Genomic DNA, 16,312 nt, shown 5'->3' with positions numbered 1-16,312 from the left:
AGTGACAGGGCACAGATGAGCAGTAATCAATCACTGCGCATTTCTACCCTCTTTTCCCTATATTACGGCGCTGGGACCGGGCCCTTAAATGTACTCAGAAAGAGTCCAAAAGCCTAAACAAGACACTCTACATAAAAAAAAATTACTCTTTTCGTGACTCGTCAAGATCAGGCAGGACAGGTCCAGACTACGAACCCTTCGAACCACCTGCTCTCTAAAACACTTCCTGAGTGTTGAAATTGTCTTAATGTTTACATTTAGTTTGAGTTTTTGCTGTTTAACTCGGTTACTTGATGAGGATTGCGTAACGAGAAGTGAACATTTCCTTATCAAACCAAATGGTGTTCATGCAAAATCGCACGAGGCTGCAAGCTTGATTCGGATCTGCGCAGGGAAGCCCCATTGATTTCGAGTCCAACGCCTTAACCACACGGCCATTGCAGCTCCATGTTGTCGTATACGAGCCATGCACTGCTCACTTCAGACCGAGACCTAAAAAATAGAGCAACGGAAGGACGGGGCAGGTACCAGCAGTGCCCTGTTGCCCTCACTTATTTCGCATGCTTTCATACAATTAATAAAAATAGCAACACGTATCACTCAAAGTGAGTGACAGGGCACAGATGAGTGGTAATCAATCACTGCACATTTCTACCCTCTTTTCCCTGTATTACGGTGGTGGCAACAGGCCCTAAAGTGTACTCAGAAAGAGTCCAAAAGAATAAACAAGACACGCTTCATAAAAAAGAATTACTCTTTTCGTGACTTGTCTATATCAGGCAGGACAGCTCCAGACTACGAACCTTTCCGAGCCACCTGCTCTCTAAAACACTTCCTGGGTGTGGAAATTGTCTCAATGTTTACATCTTGTTTGAGTTTTTGCCGTTTAACTCTGTGACTTGATGAGCGTTGCATAATGAGAAGTGAACATTTACTTAACTAAACCAAATGGTGTTCATGCAAAATCTCATGACGCTGCGAGCAGGATTCGAACCTACGCGGGAAAACCCCATTTGATTTCAAGTCCAAAGCCTTAACCACTCGGCCATCGCAACTGCATGAGTATGATGTCACTGTTGTCGTATACGAGCCATGCGCCGCTCACATCAGGCCGAGACCTAAAAATTAAAGTAACGGAAGGACGGGGCACGTACCAGCAGTGCCCTGTCTCCCTCACTTATTTCGCATGCTTTGATACAATTAATAAAAATAGCAACACGCATCACTCAAAGTGTGTGACAGGGCACAGATGAGCGGTAATCAATCACTGCACATTTCAACCCTCTTTTCCCTATCTTACGGCGCTGTGAATGGGCCCTTAAGAGTACTCAGAAAGAGTTCAAAAGCCTAAACAAGACACGCTACATAAAAAAAATTACTCTTTTTGGGACTCGTCAAGATCAGGCAGCACAGGTTCAGACTACGAAGCCTTCCACACCACCTGCTCTCTAAAACACTTCCTGAGTATTGAAATTGTCTTAATGTTTACATTTAGTTTGAGTTTTTGCTGTTTAACTCTGTGACTTGATGAGGATTGCGTAACGAGAAGTGAACATTTCCTTAACAAACCAAATGGTGTTCATGTAAAATCGCACGAAGCTGCAAGCAGGATTTGAAACTGCGCAGGGAAACCCCAATGGATTTCAGGTCCAACACCTTAACCACTCAGCCATCGCAGCTTCATGAGTATGATGTCACTCTTGTCATATACGAGCCATGCGCTGCTCAAGTCAGACCGAGACCTAAAAAATAAAGCAACGGAAGGACGGGGCAGGTACCAGCAGTGCCCTGTTGCCCTCACTTATTTCGCATGCTTTGATACAATTAATAAAAATAGCAACACGCATCACTCAAAGTGAGTGACAGGGCACTCATGAGCGGTAATCAATCACTGCACATTTCTACCCTCTTTTCCCTATCTTATGGCGCTGTGAATGGGCCCGTAAGAGTACTCAGAAAAAGTCGAAAAGCCTAAACAAGACACGCTACATTAAAAAATTATTCTTTTTGTGACTCGTCAAGATCAGGCAGGACAGGTCCACACTCCGCACCCTTCCGAACCACCTGCTCTCTAAAACACTTTCTGAGTGTTGAAATTGTCTCAATGTTTACATTTAGTTTGAGTTTTTGCTGTTTAACTCTGTGACTTGATGAGGATTGACTAACGAGAAGTGAACATTTCCTTAACAAACCAAATGGTGTTCCTGCAAAATCCCACATCGCTGCAAGCAGGATTCGAACCTGCGCAGGGAAACCCCATTGGATTTCGAGTCCGCCTTAACCACTCGGCCATCGCAGCTCCATGCATGTAATGTCACTGTTGTCGTATATGACCCATGCGCTGCTCACGTCAGACCGAGACCTAAAAAGTAAAGTAACGGAAGGACGGGGCAAGTACCAGCAGTGCTCTGTTGCCCTCACTTATTTTGCATGCTTTCATACAATTAATAAAAATAGCAACACGTATCACTCAAAGTGAATGACAGGGCACAGATGAGCGGTAATCAATCACTGTGCATTTCTACCCTCTTTTCCCTATATTACGGCGCTGGGACCGGGCCCTTAAGTGTACTCAGAAATTGTCCAAAAGCCTAAACAAGAGACACTACATAAAAAAATTACTCTTTTCGTGACTCGTCAAGATCAGACAGGACAGGTCCAGACTACGAACCCTTCCGAGCCACCTGCTCTCTAAAACACTTCCTGGGTGTGGAAATTGTCTCAATGTTTACATCTAGTTTTTGTTTTTGCCATTTAACTCTGTGACTTGATGAGGATTGCATAACGAGAAGTGAACATTTACTTAACTAAACCAAATGGTGTTCATGCAAAATAGCACAACGCTGCCAACAGCATTCGAAACTGTGCAGGGAAACCCCATTGGATTTCGAGTCTAAAACCTTAACCACTCGGCCATCGCAGCTCCATGGGTATGATGTCACTGTTTTCGTATATGAGCCATGCGCTGCTCACGTCAGGCCGAGACCTAAAAAATAAAGTAACAGAAGGACGAGCAGGTACCAGCAGTGCCCTATTGCCCTCACTTATTTTGCATGCTTTTTAATTAATAAAATTAGCATCACGTGTCACTCAAAGTGAGTGGCAAGGCACAGTAGAGCGGTAATCAATCACTACGCATTTCTATCCTCTTTTCCCTATATTACGGCGGAGGCAACGGGCCCTTAAGTGTACTCAGAAAGAGTCCAAAAGCCTAAACATGACACTCTTCATTAAAAAAAATTACTCTTTTCGTGACTTGTCTAGATCAGGCAGGACAGGTCCAGACTACGAACCCTTCCTAGCCACCTGCTCTCTAAAACACTTCCTGAGTGTAGAAATTGTCTCAATGTTTACATCTAGTTTGAGTTTTTGCCGTTTAACTCTGTGACTTGATGAGGATTGCGGAACGAGTAGTGAACATTTCCTTAACTAAACCAAATGGTGTTCATGAAAAATCTCATGACGCTGCAAGCAGGATTCGGACCTGCGCAGGGAAACCCCATTGATTTCGAGTCCAACACCTTAACCACTCGGCCATCGCAGCTCCATGTTGTCGTATACGAGCCATGCACTGCTCACGTCAGACCGAGACCTAAAAAAGTAAAGCAACGGAAGGACAGGGCAGGTACCAGCAGTGCCCTGTTGCTATCACTTATTTTGCATGCTTTCATACAATTAATAAAAATAGCAACACGTATCAATCAAAGTGAGTGACAGGGCACAGATGAGCGGTAATCAATCACTGCACATTTCTACTCTCTTTTCCCTATATTACGGTGGTGGCAACGGGCCCTTAAGTGTACTCAGAAAGAGTCCAAAAGAATAAACAAGACACGCTTCACAAAAAAAAATTACTCTTTTCGTGAGTTGTCTATATCAGGCAGGACAGCTCCAGACTAGGAACCCTTCCGAGCCACCTGCTCTCTAAAACACTTCCTGAGTGTTGAAATTGTCTTAATGTTTACATTTAGTTTGAGTTTTTGCTGTTTAACTCTGTGACTTGATGAGGATTGCGTAACGAGAAGTGAACATTTCCTTAACAAAACAAATGGTGTTCATGCAAAATCGGACGACGCTGCAAGCAGGATTCGAACCTGCGCAGGGAAACCCCATTGAATTTCGAGTACAACGCCTTAACCACTCGGCCATCGCAGCTCCATGAGCATGATGTCACTGTTGTCGTATATGAGCCATGCGCTGCTCACGTCAGGCTGAGACCTAAAACATAAAGTAACATAAGGACGGGGCAGGAACCAGCAGTGCCCTGTTGCCCTCACTTATTTCACATGCTTTCATACAATTAATAAAAATAGCAACACGTATCACTCAAAGTGAGTGACAGGGCACAGATGAGCAGTAATCAATCACTGCGCATTTCTACCCTCTTTTCCCTATATTACGGCGCTGGGAATAGGCCCCTAAGAGTACTCAGAAAGAGTCCAAAAGTCTAAACAAGACACGCTACATGAAAAAATTACTCTTTTTGTGACTCGTCAAGATCAGGCAGGACAGGTCCAGACTACGAACCCTTCTGAACCACCTGCTCTCTAAAACACTTCCTGAGTGTTGAAATTGTCTTAATGTTTACATTTAGTTTGAATTTTTGCTGTTTAACTCTGTGACTTGATGAGGATTGACTAACGAGAAGTGAACATTTACTTAACTAAACCAAATGGTATTCATGCAATATCTCACGATGCTGCAAGCAGGATTCGAAACTGCGCAGGGAAACCCCATGGGATTTCAGGTCCAACGCCTTAACCACTCGGCCGTCGCAGCTCCATGAGAATGATGTCACTGTTGTCGTATACGAGCCATGCGCTGCTCAAGTCAGACCGAGACCTAAAAAATAAAGCAACGGAAGGACGGGGCAGGTACCAGCAGTGCCCTGTTGCCCTCACTTATTTCGCATGCTTTGATACAATTAATAAAAATAGCAACACGCATCACTCAAAGTGAGTGACAGGGCACAGATGAGCGATAATCAATCACTGCACATTCCTACCCTCTTTTCCCTATATTACGGCGCTGGGAATGGGCACTTAAGAGTACTCAGAAAGAGTCCAAATGCCTAAACAAGACACGCTACATAAAAAAATTACTCTTTTTGTGACTCGTCAAGATCAGGCAGGACAGGTCCAGACTACGAACCCTTCCGAGCCACCTGCTCTCTAAAACACTTCCTGGGTGTGGAAATTGTCTCAATATTTACATCTAGTTTTTGTTTTTGCCGTTTAACTCTGTGACTTGATGAGGATTGCATAACAAGAAGTGAACATTTACTTAACTAAACCAAATGGTATTCATGCAATATCTCACGATGCTGCAAGCAGGATCCGAACCTGCGCAATGAAACCCCATTGGATTTCAGGTCCAACGCCTTAACCACTCGGCCGTCGCAGCTCCATGAGAATGATGTCACTGTTGTCGTATACGAGCCATGCGCTGCTCAAGTCAGACCGAGACCTAAAAAATAAAGCAACGGAAGGACGGGGCAGGTACCAGCAGTGCCCTGTTGCCCTCACTTATTTCGCATGCTTTGATACAATCAATAAAAATAGCAGCACGCATCACTCAAAGTGAGTGACAGGGCACAGATGAGCGGTAATCAATCACTGCACATTTCTACCCTCTTTTCCCTATATTACGGCGCTGGGAATAGGCCCCTAAGAGTACTCAGAAAGAGTCCAAAAGTCTAAACAAGACACGCTACATGAAAAAATTACTCTTTTTGTGACTCGTCAAGATCAGGCAGGACAGGTCCAGACTACGAACCCTTCTGAACCACCTGCTCTCTAAAACACTTCCTGAGTGTTGAAATTGTCTTAATGTTTACATTTAGTTTGAATTTTTGCTGTTTAACTCTGTGACTTGATGAGGATTGACTAACGAGAAGTGAACATTTCCTTAACAAACAAATGGTGTTCATGCAAAATCACGGGTCGCTGCAAGCAGGATTCGAACCTGCGCAGGGAAACCCTATTGGATTTTGAGTCCAACGCCTTAACCACTCACCCATCGCAGCTTCATGAGTATGACGTCACTGTTGTCGTATATGAGCCATGCGCTGCTCACGTCAGACCGAGACCTAAAAAATAAAGTAACGGAAGGACGGGGCAGGTACCAGCAGTGCCCTGTTGCCCTCACTTATTTTGCATGCTTTGATACAATTAATAAAAATAGCAACACGCATCACTCAAAGTGAGTGACAGGGCACAGATGAGCGGTAATCAATCACTGCACATTCCTACCCTCTTTTCCCAATATTACGGCGCTGGGAATGGGCACTTAAGAGTACTCAGAAAGAGTCCAAATGCCTAAAGAAGACACGCTACATAAAAAAATTACTCTTTTTGTGACTCGTCAAGATCAGGCAGGACAGGTCCAGACTACGAACCCTTCCAAACCAACTGCTCTCTTAAACACTTCCTGAGTGTTGACATTGTCTTAATGTTTACATTTAGTTTGAATTTTTGCTGTTTAACTCTGTGACTTGATTAGGATTGACTAACAAGAAGTGAAAATTTCCTTAACAAACCAAATGGTGTTCATGAAAAATCGTACATCTCTGCAAGCAGGATTCGAACCTGCGCAGGGAAACCCCATTGGATTTCAAATCAAACGCCTTAACCACTCAGCCATCACAGCTCCATGAGAATGATGTCACTGTTGTCGTATATGAGCCATGCGCTGCTCACGTCATACCGAGACCTAAAAAATAAAGTAACCGAAGGAAGGGGCAGGTACCAGCAGTGCTCTGTTGCCCTCACTTATTTGCTTGCTTTCATACAATTAATAAAAATAGCAACACGTATCACTCAAAGTGAGTGACAGGGCACAGATGAGCAGTAATCAATCACTGCGCATTTCTACCCTCTTTTCCCTATATTACGGCGCTGGGACCGGGCCCTTAAATGTACTCAGAAAGAGTCCAAAAGCCTAAACAAGACACTCTACATAAAAAAAATTACTCTTTTCGTGACTCGTCAAGATCAGGCAGGACAGGTCCAGACTACAAACCCTTCGAACCACCTGCTCTCTAAAACACTTCCTGAGTGTTGAAATTGTCTTAATGTTTACATTTAGTTTGAGTTTTTGCTGTTTAACTCGGTTACTTGATGAGGATTGCGTAACGAGAAGTGAACATTTCCTTATCAAACCAAATGGTGTTCATGCAAAATCGCACGAGGCTGCAAGCTGGATTCGGATCTGCGCAGGGAAGCCCCATTGATTTCGAGTCCAACGCCTTCACCACACGGCCATTGCAGCTCCATGTGTCGTATACAAGCCATGCACTGCTCACTTCAGACCGAGACCTAAAAAATAGAGCAACGGAAGGACGGGGCAGGTACCAGCAGTGCCCTGTTGCCCTCACTTATTTCGCATGCTTTCATGCAATTAATAAAAATAGCAACACGTATCACTCAAAGTGAGTGACAGGGCACAGATGAGTGGTAATCAATCACTGCACATTTCTACCCTCTTTTCCCTGTATTACGGTGGTGGCAACAAGCCCTTAAGTGTACTCAGAAAGAGTCCAAAAGAATAAACAAGACACGCTTCATAAAAAAGAATTACTCTTTTCGTGACTTGTCTATATCAGGCAGGACAGCTCCAGACTACGAACCTTTCCGAGCCACCTGCTCTCTAAAACACTTCCTGGGTGTGGAAATTGTCTCAATGTTTACATCTAATTTGAGTTTTTGCCGTTTAACTCTGTGACTTGATGAGCGTTGCATAATGAGAAGTGAACATTTACTTAACTAAACCAAATGGTGTTCATGCAAAATCTCAAGAAGCTGCGAGCAGGATTCGAACCTACGCGGGGAAACCCCATTTGATTTCAAGTCCAAAGCCTTAACCACTCGGCCATCGCAACTGCATGAGTATGATGTCACTGTTGTCGTATACGAGCCATGCGCCGCTCACATCAGGCCGAGACCTAAAAATTAAAGTAACGGAAGGACGGGGCACGTACCAGCAGTGCCCTGTCTCCCTCACTTATTTCGCATGCTTTGATACAATTAATAAAAATAGCAACACGCATCACTCAAAGTGTGTGACAGGGCACAGATGAGCGGTAATCAATCACTGCACATTTCAACCCTCTTTTCCCTATCTTACGGCGCTGTGAATGGGCCCTTAAGAGTACTCAGAAAGAGTTCAAAAGCCTAAACAAGACACGCTACATAAAAAAAATTACTCTTTTTGGGACTCGTCAAGATCAGGCAGGACAGGTCCAGACTACAAACCCTTCGAACCACCTGCTCTCTAAAACACTTCCTGAGTGTTGAAATTGTCTTAATGTTTACATTTAGTTTGAGTTTTTGCTGTTTAACTCGGTTACTTGATGAGGATTGCGTAACGAGAAGTGAACATTTCCTTATCAAACCAAATGGTGTTCATGCAAAATCGCACGAGGCTGCAAGCTGGATTCGGATCTGCGCAGGGAAGCCCCATTGATTTCGAGTCCAACGCCTTCACCACACGGCCATTGCAGCTCCATGTGTCGTATACAAGCCATGCACTGCTCACTTCAGACCGAGACCTAAAAAATAGAGCAACGGAAGGACGGGGCAGGTACCAGCAGTGCCCTGTTGCCCTCACTTATTTCGCATGCTTTCATGCAATTAATAAAAATAGCAACACGTATCACTCAAAGTGAGTGACAGGGCACAGATGAGTGGTAATCAATCACTGCACATTTCTACCCTCTTTTCCCTGTATTACGGTGGTGGCAACAAGCCCTTAAGTGTACTCAGAAAGAGTCCAAAAGAATAAACAAGACACGCTTCATAAAAAAGAATTACTCTTTTCGTGACTTGTCTATATCAGGCAGGACAGCTCCAGACTACGAACCTTTCCGAGCCACCTGCTCTCTAAAACACTTCCTGGGTGTGGAAATTGTCTCAATGTTTACATCTAATTTGAGTTTTTGCCGTTTAACTCTGTGACTTGATGAGCGTTGCATAATGAGAAGTGAACATTTACTTAACTAAACCAAATGGTGTTCATGCAAAATCTCATGAAGCTGCGAGCAGGATTCGAACCTACGCGGGGAAACCCCATTTGATTTCAAGTCCAAAGCCTTAACCACTCGGCCATCGCAACTGCATGAGTATGATGTCACTGTTGTCGTATACGAGCCATGCGCCGCTCACATCAGGCCGAGACCTAAAAATTAAAGTAACGGAAGGACGGGGCACGTACCAGCAGTGCCCTGTCTCCCTCACTTATTTCGCATGCTTTGATACAATTAATAAAAATAGCAACACGCATCACTCAAAGTGTGTGACAGGGCACAGATGAGCGGTAATCAATCACTGCACATTTCAACCCTCTTTTCCCTATCTTACGGCGCTGTGAATGGGCCCTTAAGAGTACTCAGAAAGAGTTCAAAAGCCTAAACAAGACACGCTACATAAAAAAAATTACTCTTTTTGGGACTCGTCAAGATCAGGCAGGACAGGTTCAGACTACGAAGCCTTCCCCACCACCTGCTCTCTAAAACACTTCCTGAGTGTTGAAATTGTCTTAATGTTTACATTTAGTTTGAGTTTTTGCTGTTTAACTCTGTGACTTGATGAGGATTGCGTAACGAGAAGTGAACATTTCCTTAACAAACCAAATGGTGTTCATGTAAAATCGCACGAAGCTGCAAGCAGGATTTGAAACTGCGCTGGGAAACCCCAATTGATTTCAGGTCCAACGCCTTAACCACTCAGCCATCGCAGCTTCGTGAGTATGATGTCACTCTTGTCATATACGAGCCATGCGCTGCTCAAGTCAGACCGAGACCTAAAAAATAAAGCAACGGAAGGACGGGGCAGGTACCAGCAGTGCCCTGTTGCCCTCACTTATTTCGCATGCTTTGATACAATTAATAAAAATAGCAACACGCATCACTCAAAGTGAGTGACAGGGCACTGATGAGCGGTAATCAATCACTGCACATTTCTACCCTGAACCACCTGCTCTCTAAAACACTTCCTGAGTGTTGAAATTGTCTCAATGTTTACATTTAGTTTGAGGTTTTTTTGTTTAACTCTGTGACTTGATACGGATTGCCTAACGAGAAGTGAACTTTTCCTTAACAAACCAAATGGTGTTCCTGCAAAATCACACGTCGCTGCAAGCAGGATTCGAACCTGCGCAGGGAAACCCCATCGGATTTCAAGTCCAACGCCTTAACCACTCGGCCATCGCAGCTCCATGCGTGTAATGTCACTGTTGTCGTATATGACCCATGCGCTGCTCACGTCAGACCGAGACCTAAAAAGTAAAGTAACGGAAGGACGGGGCAGGTACCAGCAGTGCTCAGTTGCCCTCACTCATTTTGCATGCTTTTATTCAATTAATAAAAATAGCAACACGCATCACTCAAAGTGAGTGACAGGGCACAGATGAGCGGTAATCAATCACTGTGCATTTCTACCCTCTTTTCCCTATATTACGGCGCTGGGACCGGGCCCTCAAGTGTACTCAGAAAGAGTCCAAAAGCCTAAACAAGACACTCTACATAAAAATAATTACTCTTTTCGTGACTCGTCAAGATCAGGCAGGACAGGTCCAGACTACGAACCCTTCCGAACCACCTGCTCTATAAAACACTTCCTGAGTGTTGAAATTGTCTTAATGTTTACATTTAGTTTGAGTTTTTGCTGTTTAACTCTGTGACTTGATGAGGATTGCGTAACGAGAAGTGAACATTTCCTCAACAAACCAAATGGTGTTCATGCAAAATCGGACAACACTGCAAGCAGGAGTCGAACCTTCGCAGGGAAACCCCATTGAATTTCGAGTTCAACGCCTTAACCACTCGGCCATCACAGCTCCATGAATAGGATGTCACTGTTGTCGTATATGAGCCATGCGCTGCTCACGTCAGGCCGAGACCTAAAAAATAAAGTAACATAAGGACGGGGCAGGAACCAGCAGTGCCCTGTTGCCCTCACTTATTTCACATGCTTTCATACAATTAATAAAAATAGCAACACGTATCACTCAAAGTGAGTGACAGGGCACAGATGAGCAGTAATCAATCACTGCGCATTTCTACCCTCTTTTCCCTATATTACGGCGGTTGCAACGGGCCCTTAAGTGTACTCAGAAAGAGTCCAAAAGCCTAACCAAGACACGCTTCATGAAAAAATATTACTCTTTTCGTGACTTGTCTAGATCAGGCAAACAGGTCCAGACTACGAACCCTTCCGAGCCACCTGCTCTGTAAAACACTTCCTGGGTGTAGAAATTGTCTCAATGTTTACATCTAGTTTGAGTTTTTGCCGTTTAACTCTGTGACTTGATGAGGATTGCATAACGAGAAATGAACTTTTACTTAACTAAACCAAATGGTGTTCATGCAAAATCTCATGACGCTGCGAGCTGGATTCGAACCTACGCGAGGAAACCCCATTTGATTTCAAGTCCAACGCCTTAACCACTCAGCCATCACAACTGCATGAGTTTGATGTCACTGTTGTCGTATACGAGCCATGCGCTGCTCACATCAGGCCGAGACCTAAAAATTAAAGTAACGGAAGGACGGGGCACGTACCAGCAGTGCCCTGTCTCCCTCACTTATTTTGCATGCTTTGATACAATTAATAAAAATAGCAACACGCATCACTCAAAGTGTGTGACAGGGCACAGATGAGCGGTAATCAATCACTGCACATTTCAACCCTCTTTTCCCTATCTTACGGTGCTGTGAATGGGCCCTTAAGAGTACTCAGAAAGAGTTCAAAAGCCTAAACAAGACACTCTACATAAAAATAATTACTCTTTTCGTGAATTGTCTAGATCAGGCAAACAGGTCCAGACTACGAACCCTTCCGAGCCACCTGCTCTGTAAAACACTTCCTGGGTGTAGAAATTGTCTCAATGTTTACATCTAGTTTGAGTTTTTGCCGTTTAACTCTGTGACTTGAAGAGGACTGCATAACGAGAAGTAAACATTTACTTAACAAAACCAAATGGTGCTAATGCAAAATCTAATGACCCTGCAAGCAGGATTCGAACCTACGCGGAGAAAGCCCATTGGATTTTAAGTCCAACACCTTACCCACTCGGCCATCGCAGCTACATGTGTATGATGTCACTGTTGTCGTATATGAGCCATGCGCTGCTCACGTCAGGCCGAGACCTAAAAAATAAAGTAACGGAAGGACGGGGCAGGTACCAGCAGTGCCCTGTTGCTCTCACTTATTTCGCATGCTTTGATACAATTAATAAAAATAGCAACACGCATCACTCAAAGTGAGTGACAGGGCACAGATGAGCGGTAATCAATCACTGCACATTCCTACCCTCTTTTCCCTATATTACGGCGCTGGGAATGGGCACTTAAGAGTACTCAGAAAGAGTCCAAATGCCTAAACAAGACACACTACATAAAAAAATTACTCTTTTTGTGACTCGTCAAGATCAGGCAGGACAGGTCCAGACTACGAACCCTTCCAAACCACCTGCTCTCTTAAACATTTCCTGAGTGTTGAAATTGTCTTAATGTTTACATTTAGGGCTCGATTCCGATCCGTGTCGTAAGGTTAGGAGTCCGTACGAATTTGTCGGGACGGCATGGCAGAGTGCCCGGGATGGGCTCCATGGCTCTTGGGCAGTCGTCCCCCGGGCGCCCGGGGCTCCATCCAGGCTGACGGTATGGCAGAGTGCCCGGGTCGGGCTCCATGGTTTTCACCGTGGTCCTCCCCTGGGTGTCAGGGGGCTCCTGGCCGACGGCATGGAAAAGTACCCAGGACGGGCTCCATGCGTCCCGGGCATTCGTCCCCCGGGCGTCCGGGGCTCCATCCAGGCCGACGGCATGGCAGAGTGCCCGGGTCGGGCTCCATGGTTTCCAGGGTGGTCCTCCCCAGGGTGTCGGGGCGCTCCAGGCCGAAGGCATGGAAAAGTGCCCAGGACGGGCTCCATGGGTCCCGGGCATTCGTCCCCCGGGCGTCCGGGGCTCCATCCAGGCTGACGGTATGGCAGAGTGCCCGGGTCGGGCTCCATGGCTTTCACGGTGGTCCTCCCCTGGGTGTCTGGGGGCTCCAGGCCGAAGGCATGGATAAGTGCCCAGGACGGGCTCCATGCGTCCCGGGCACGGGCACGGGGACGGGGACGGGGACAGGGTCGGGAGAGTCCAGGCGGCTTCACTTCCGTGTCCAGCCATCTGATCGCCCAGATTCCCTCGGCCATCTGGTCGCCCGGATCCCCTCGGGCATCTGGTCGCCCGCAACGCTTTCCTATGGGGCGACCAGATGGCCGAACTTCCCTGGAAGTCCCGATGAGGTGCCATTCGCCGCCCGGATCCCAGCGAGGGCTCCAGGAGGTCTGGTACATTCGCGCCTTGGGTCCCCTCTGTCACCTCGCGTGCACAGATTACAAGAAAAGGGGGTAATTTTCCTCCGGATTACTAGGGAGAAGGGTACGCCCGGACACCCCTCCGAGGCTGGTGGTTCTCTGCCATGGGGACCAGATGGGATATGCCTGGGCAACACCTCCCTAGGCCACCCGGGGCTTCCTTCCTCCAGGCCAACTGCATGTCAAATTGCCCAGGACGGGCTCCATGGCTCCTGGGCAGTCGTCCCCCGGGCGTCCGGGGCTCCATCCAGGCTGACGGCATGGAAAAGTGCCCAGGACGGGCTCCATGCGTCCCGGGCATTCGTCCCCTGGGCTTCCAGGGCTCCATCTAGGCTGACGGTATGGCAGAGTGCCCGGGTCGGGCTCCATGGTTTTCACGGTGGTCCTCCCCTGGGTGTCTGGGGGCTCCAGGCCGAAGGCATGGAAAAGTGCCCAGGACGGGCTCCATGGGTCCCGGGCATTCGTCCCCCGGGCGTCCGAGGCTCCATCCAGGCTGACGGTATGGCAGAGTGCCCGGGTCGGGCTCCATGGTTTTCACGGTGGTCCTCCCCTGGGTGTCTGGGGGCTCCAGGCCAAAGGCATGGAAAAGTGCCCAGGACGGGCTCCATGCGTCCCGGGCATTCGTCCCCCGGGCGTCCGGGGCTCTATCCAGGCTGACGGTATGGCAGAGTGCCCGGGTCGGGATCCATGGCTTTCACGGTGGTCCTCCCCTGGGTGTCTGGGGGCTCCAGGCCGAAGGCATGGATAAGTGCCCAGGACGGGCTCCATGCGTCCCGGGCACGGGCACGGGGACGGGGACGGGGACAGGGTCGGGAGAGTCCAGGCGGCTTCACTTCCGTGTCCATCCATCTGATCGCCCAGATTCCCTCGGCCATCTGGTCGCCCGGATCCCCTCGGGCATCTGGTCGCCCGCAACGCTTTCCTATGGGGCGACCAGATGGCCGAACTTCGCTGGAAGTCCCGATGAGGTGCCATTCGCCGCCCGGATCCTAGCGAGGGCTCCAGGAGGTCGGGTACATTCGCGCCTTGGGTCCCCTCTGTCACCTCGCGTGCACAGATTACAAGAAAAGGGGGTCATTTTCCTCCGGATTACTAGGGAGAAGGGTACGCCCGGACACCCCTCCGAGGCTGGTGGTTCTCTGCCATGGGGACCAGATGGGATATGCCTGGGCAACACCTCCCTAGGCCACCCGGGGCTTCCTTCCTCCAGGCCAACTGCATGTCAAATTGCCCAGGACGGGCTTCATCCAGGCTGACGGCATGGAAAAGTGCCCAGGACAGGCTCCATGCGTCCCGGGCATTCATCCCCCGGGCGTCCGGGGCTCCATCTAGGCTGACGGTATGGAAGAGTGCCCAGGTCGGGCTCCATGGTTTTCACGGTGGTCCTCCCCTGGGTGTCTGGGGGCTCCAGGCCAAATGCATGGAAAAGTGCCCAGGACGGGCTCCATGCGTCCAGGGCATTCGTCCCCTGGTCGTCCGGGGCTCCATCTAGGCTGACGGTATGGCAGAGTGCCCAGGTCGGGCTCCATGGTTTTCACGGTGGTCCTCCCCTGGGTGTCTGGGGGGCTCCAGGCCGAAGGCACGGAAAAGTGCCCAGGACGGGCTCCATGCGTCCCGGGCATTCGTCCCCCGGGCTTCCGGGGCTCCATCCAGGCTGACGGCATGACAGAGTGCCTGGGTCGGGCTCCATGGGTCCCGGGCAGCCCTCCCCCGGGCGTCCGGGGCTCCCACCGCCAGGCCGACGGCATGTCAAAGTGCCCAGGGCGGGCTCCATGAGTCCGGGACAGTCCTCCCCCGGGCGTCCGGGACACCCATCTCCAGGAGGCCAACAGCATTGGCAAAGTACCCAGGACGGGCTCCATGGGTCCCGGGCAGACCTCCCTCTGGCGTCCGGGGCACCCATCTCCATGAGGCCAACGGCATTGGCAAAGTGCCCAGGACGGGCTCCATGGGTCCCTGGTAGACCTCCCCCGGGCGTCTGGGGCACCCATCTCCATGAGGCCAACGGCATTGGCAAAGTACCCGGGAAGGGCTCCACGGGTCCCGGGCAGGCCTCCCCCGGGCGTCCAGGGCACCCACCTCCAGGCCGACGGCATGTAAAAGTGCCCAGGACGGGCTCCATGGGTCCCGGGCAGCCCACCCCCGGGCATCTGGGGCACCCATCTCCAGGAGGCCAACGGCGTTGCAAAGTACCCGGGAAGGGCTCCACGGGTACCGGGCAGTCCTCCCCTGGGCGTCCGGGGGCTCCCTTCTCCAGGCCGACGGCATGGTTCAATGCCCAGGACGGGACGTCAAGTGGCCAGGACGGGCTCCATGCGTCCCGGGCATTCGTCCCGGGACGGGGACGGGGTGGGGAAGAGTCCAGGCGGCTTCACCTCCATGCCCGGCCATCTGATCGCACAGATTCCCTCGGCCATCTGGTCGCCCGGATCCCCTCGGGCATCTGGTCGCCCGCAACGCTTTCCTATGGGGGGGGACCAGATGGCCGAACTTCCCTGGAAGTCTTAATGAGGTGCCATTCCCCTCCCGGATCCCAGTGAGGGCTCCATGAGGTCGGGTTCTTTCACGCCTTGGGTCCCCTCTGTCACCTCGCGTGCACAGATTGCAAGAAAGGGGGGTAATTTGCCTCCGGATTACTATGGGGCAGGGTATGCCCGGACACCCCTCCAGGGTTGGTGGTTCTCTGCCAAGAGGACCAGATGGGATATGCCTGGGCAACACCTCCCTAGGCCACCCGGAGCTTCCTTCCTCCAGGCCAACTGCATGTCAAATTGCCCAGGACGGGCTCCATGGCTCTTGGGCAGTCATCCCCCGGGCGTCCGGTGCTCCATCCAGGCCGATGGCATGGCAGAGTGCCCGGGACAGGCTCCATGCGTCCCGGGCCTTCGTCCCCCCGGGCGTCCGGGGCTCCATCCAGGCTGACGGCATGGCAGAGTGCCCGGGGCGGGCTCCA

The 16,312-nt window shown here is 49.3% G+C and overlaps 17 non-coding genes across 17 annotated transcripts; all 17 read right to left on the bottom strand.

Annotated features, from left to right (window-relative positions):
• Positions 1-973: 973 nt before the first annotated feature.
• On the bottom strand, positions 974-1,055 carry TRNAS-UGA (transfer RNA serine (anticodon UGA)). Its single transcript has one exon. It is a non-coding gene; the product is annotated as a tRNA-Ser (tRNA).
• A 542-nt stretch (positions 1,056-1,597) lies between these two features.
• On the bottom strand, positions 1,598-1,679 carry TRNAS-UGA (transfer RNA serine (anticodon UGA)). The gene has a single exon. It is a non-coding gene; the product is annotated as a tRNA-Ser (tRNA).
• A 541-nt stretch (positions 1,680-2,220) lies between these two features.
• TRNAS-CGA (transfer RNA serine (anticodon CGA)) lies at positions 2,221-2,299 on the bottom strand. Its single transcript has one exon. It is a non-coding gene; the product is annotated as a tRNA-Ser (tRNA).
• A 542-nt stretch (positions 2,300-2,841) lies between these two features.
• TRNAS-CGA (transfer RNA serine (anticodon CGA)) lies at positions 2,842-2,923 on the bottom strand. The gene has a single exon. It is a non-coding gene; the product is annotated as a tRNA-Ser (tRNA).
• A 540-nt stretch (positions 2,924-3,463) lies between these two features.
• TRNAS-CGA (transfer RNA serine (anticodon CGA)) lies at positions 3,464-3,544 on the bottom strand. Its single transcript has one exon. It is a non-coding gene; the product is annotated as a tRNA-Ser (tRNA).
• Positions 3,545-4,073: 529 nt separating this feature from the next.
• Positions 4,074-4,155, bottom strand: TRNAS-CGA (transfer RNA serine (anticodon CGA)). The gene has a single exon. It is a non-coding gene; the product is annotated as a tRNA-Ser (tRNA).
• A 542-nt stretch (positions 4,156-4,697) lies between these two features.
• TRNAS-UGA (transfer RNA serine (anticodon UGA)) lies at positions 4,698-4,779 on the bottom strand. The gene has a single exon. It is a non-coding gene; the product is annotated as a tRNA-Ser (tRNA).
• Positions 4,780-5,321: 542 nt separating this feature from the next.
• TRNAS-UGA (transfer RNA serine (anticodon UGA)) lies at positions 5,322-5,403 on the bottom strand. The gene has a single exon. It is a non-coding gene; the product is annotated as a tRNA-Ser (tRNA).
• A 540-nt stretch (positions 5,404-5,943) lies between these two features.
• On the bottom strand, positions 5,944-6,025 carry TRNAL-CAA (transfer RNA leucine (anticodon CAA)). The gene has a single exon. It is a non-coding gene; the product is annotated as a tRNA-Leu (tRNA).
• A 541-nt stretch (positions 6,026-6,566) lies between these two features.
• TRNAS-UGA (transfer RNA serine (anticodon UGA)) lies at positions 6,567-6,648 on the bottom strand. The gene has a single exon. It is a non-coding gene; the product is annotated as a tRNA-Ser (tRNA).
• Positions 6,649-7,797: 1,149 nt separating this feature from the next.
• On the bottom strand, positions 7,798-7,879 carry TRNAS-UGA (transfer RNA serine (anticodon UGA)). The gene has a single exon. It is a non-coding gene; the product is annotated as a tRNA-Ser (tRNA).
• A 1,150-nt stretch (positions 7,880-9,029) lies between these two features.
• Positions 9,030-9,111, bottom strand: TRNAS-UGA (transfer RNA serine (anticodon UGA)). The gene has a single exon. It is a non-coding gene; the product is annotated as a tRNA-Ser (tRNA).
• Positions 9,112-9,653: 542 nt separating this feature from the next.
• Positions 9,654-9,735, bottom strand: TRNAS-UGA (transfer RNA serine (anticodon UGA)). The gene has a single exon. It is a non-coding gene; the product is annotated as a tRNA-Ser (tRNA).
• Positions 9,736-10,127: 392 nt separating this feature from the next.
• On the bottom strand, positions 10,128-10,209 carry TRNAS-UGA (transfer RNA serine (anticodon UGA)). Its single transcript has one exon. It is a non-coding gene; the product is annotated as a tRNA-Ser (tRNA).
• Positions 10,210-10,751: 542 nt separating this feature from the next.
• Positions 10,752-10,833, bottom strand: TRNAS-CGA (transfer RNA serine (anticodon CGA)). The gene has a single exon. It is a non-coding gene; the product is annotated as a tRNA-Ser (tRNA).
• A 543-nt stretch (positions 10,834-11,376) lies between these two features.
• TRNAS-UGA (transfer RNA serine (anticodon UGA)) lies at positions 11,377-11,458 on the bottom strand. Its single transcript has one exon. It is a non-coding gene; the product is annotated as a tRNA-Ser (tRNA).
• A 539-nt stretch (positions 11,459-11,997) lies between these two features.
• On the bottom strand, positions 11,998-12,082 carry TRNAL-UAA (transfer RNA leucine (anticodon UAA)). Its single transcript has one exon. It is a non-coding gene; the product is annotated as a tRNA-Leu (tRNA).
• Between the last annotated feature and the right edge of the window lie 4,230 nt (positions 12,083-16,312).

The sequence above is a fragment of the Lissotriton helveticus genome, chromosome 11 (genome assembly GCF_964261635.1).
Source record: "Lissotriton helveticus chromosome 11, aLisHel1.1, whole genome shotgun sequence".
NCBI lineage: Eukaryota > Metazoa > Chordata > Amphibia > Caudata > Salamandridae > Lissotriton > Lissotriton helveticus.
This window is presented reverse-complemented; position numbering and strand designations above follow the sequence as displayed.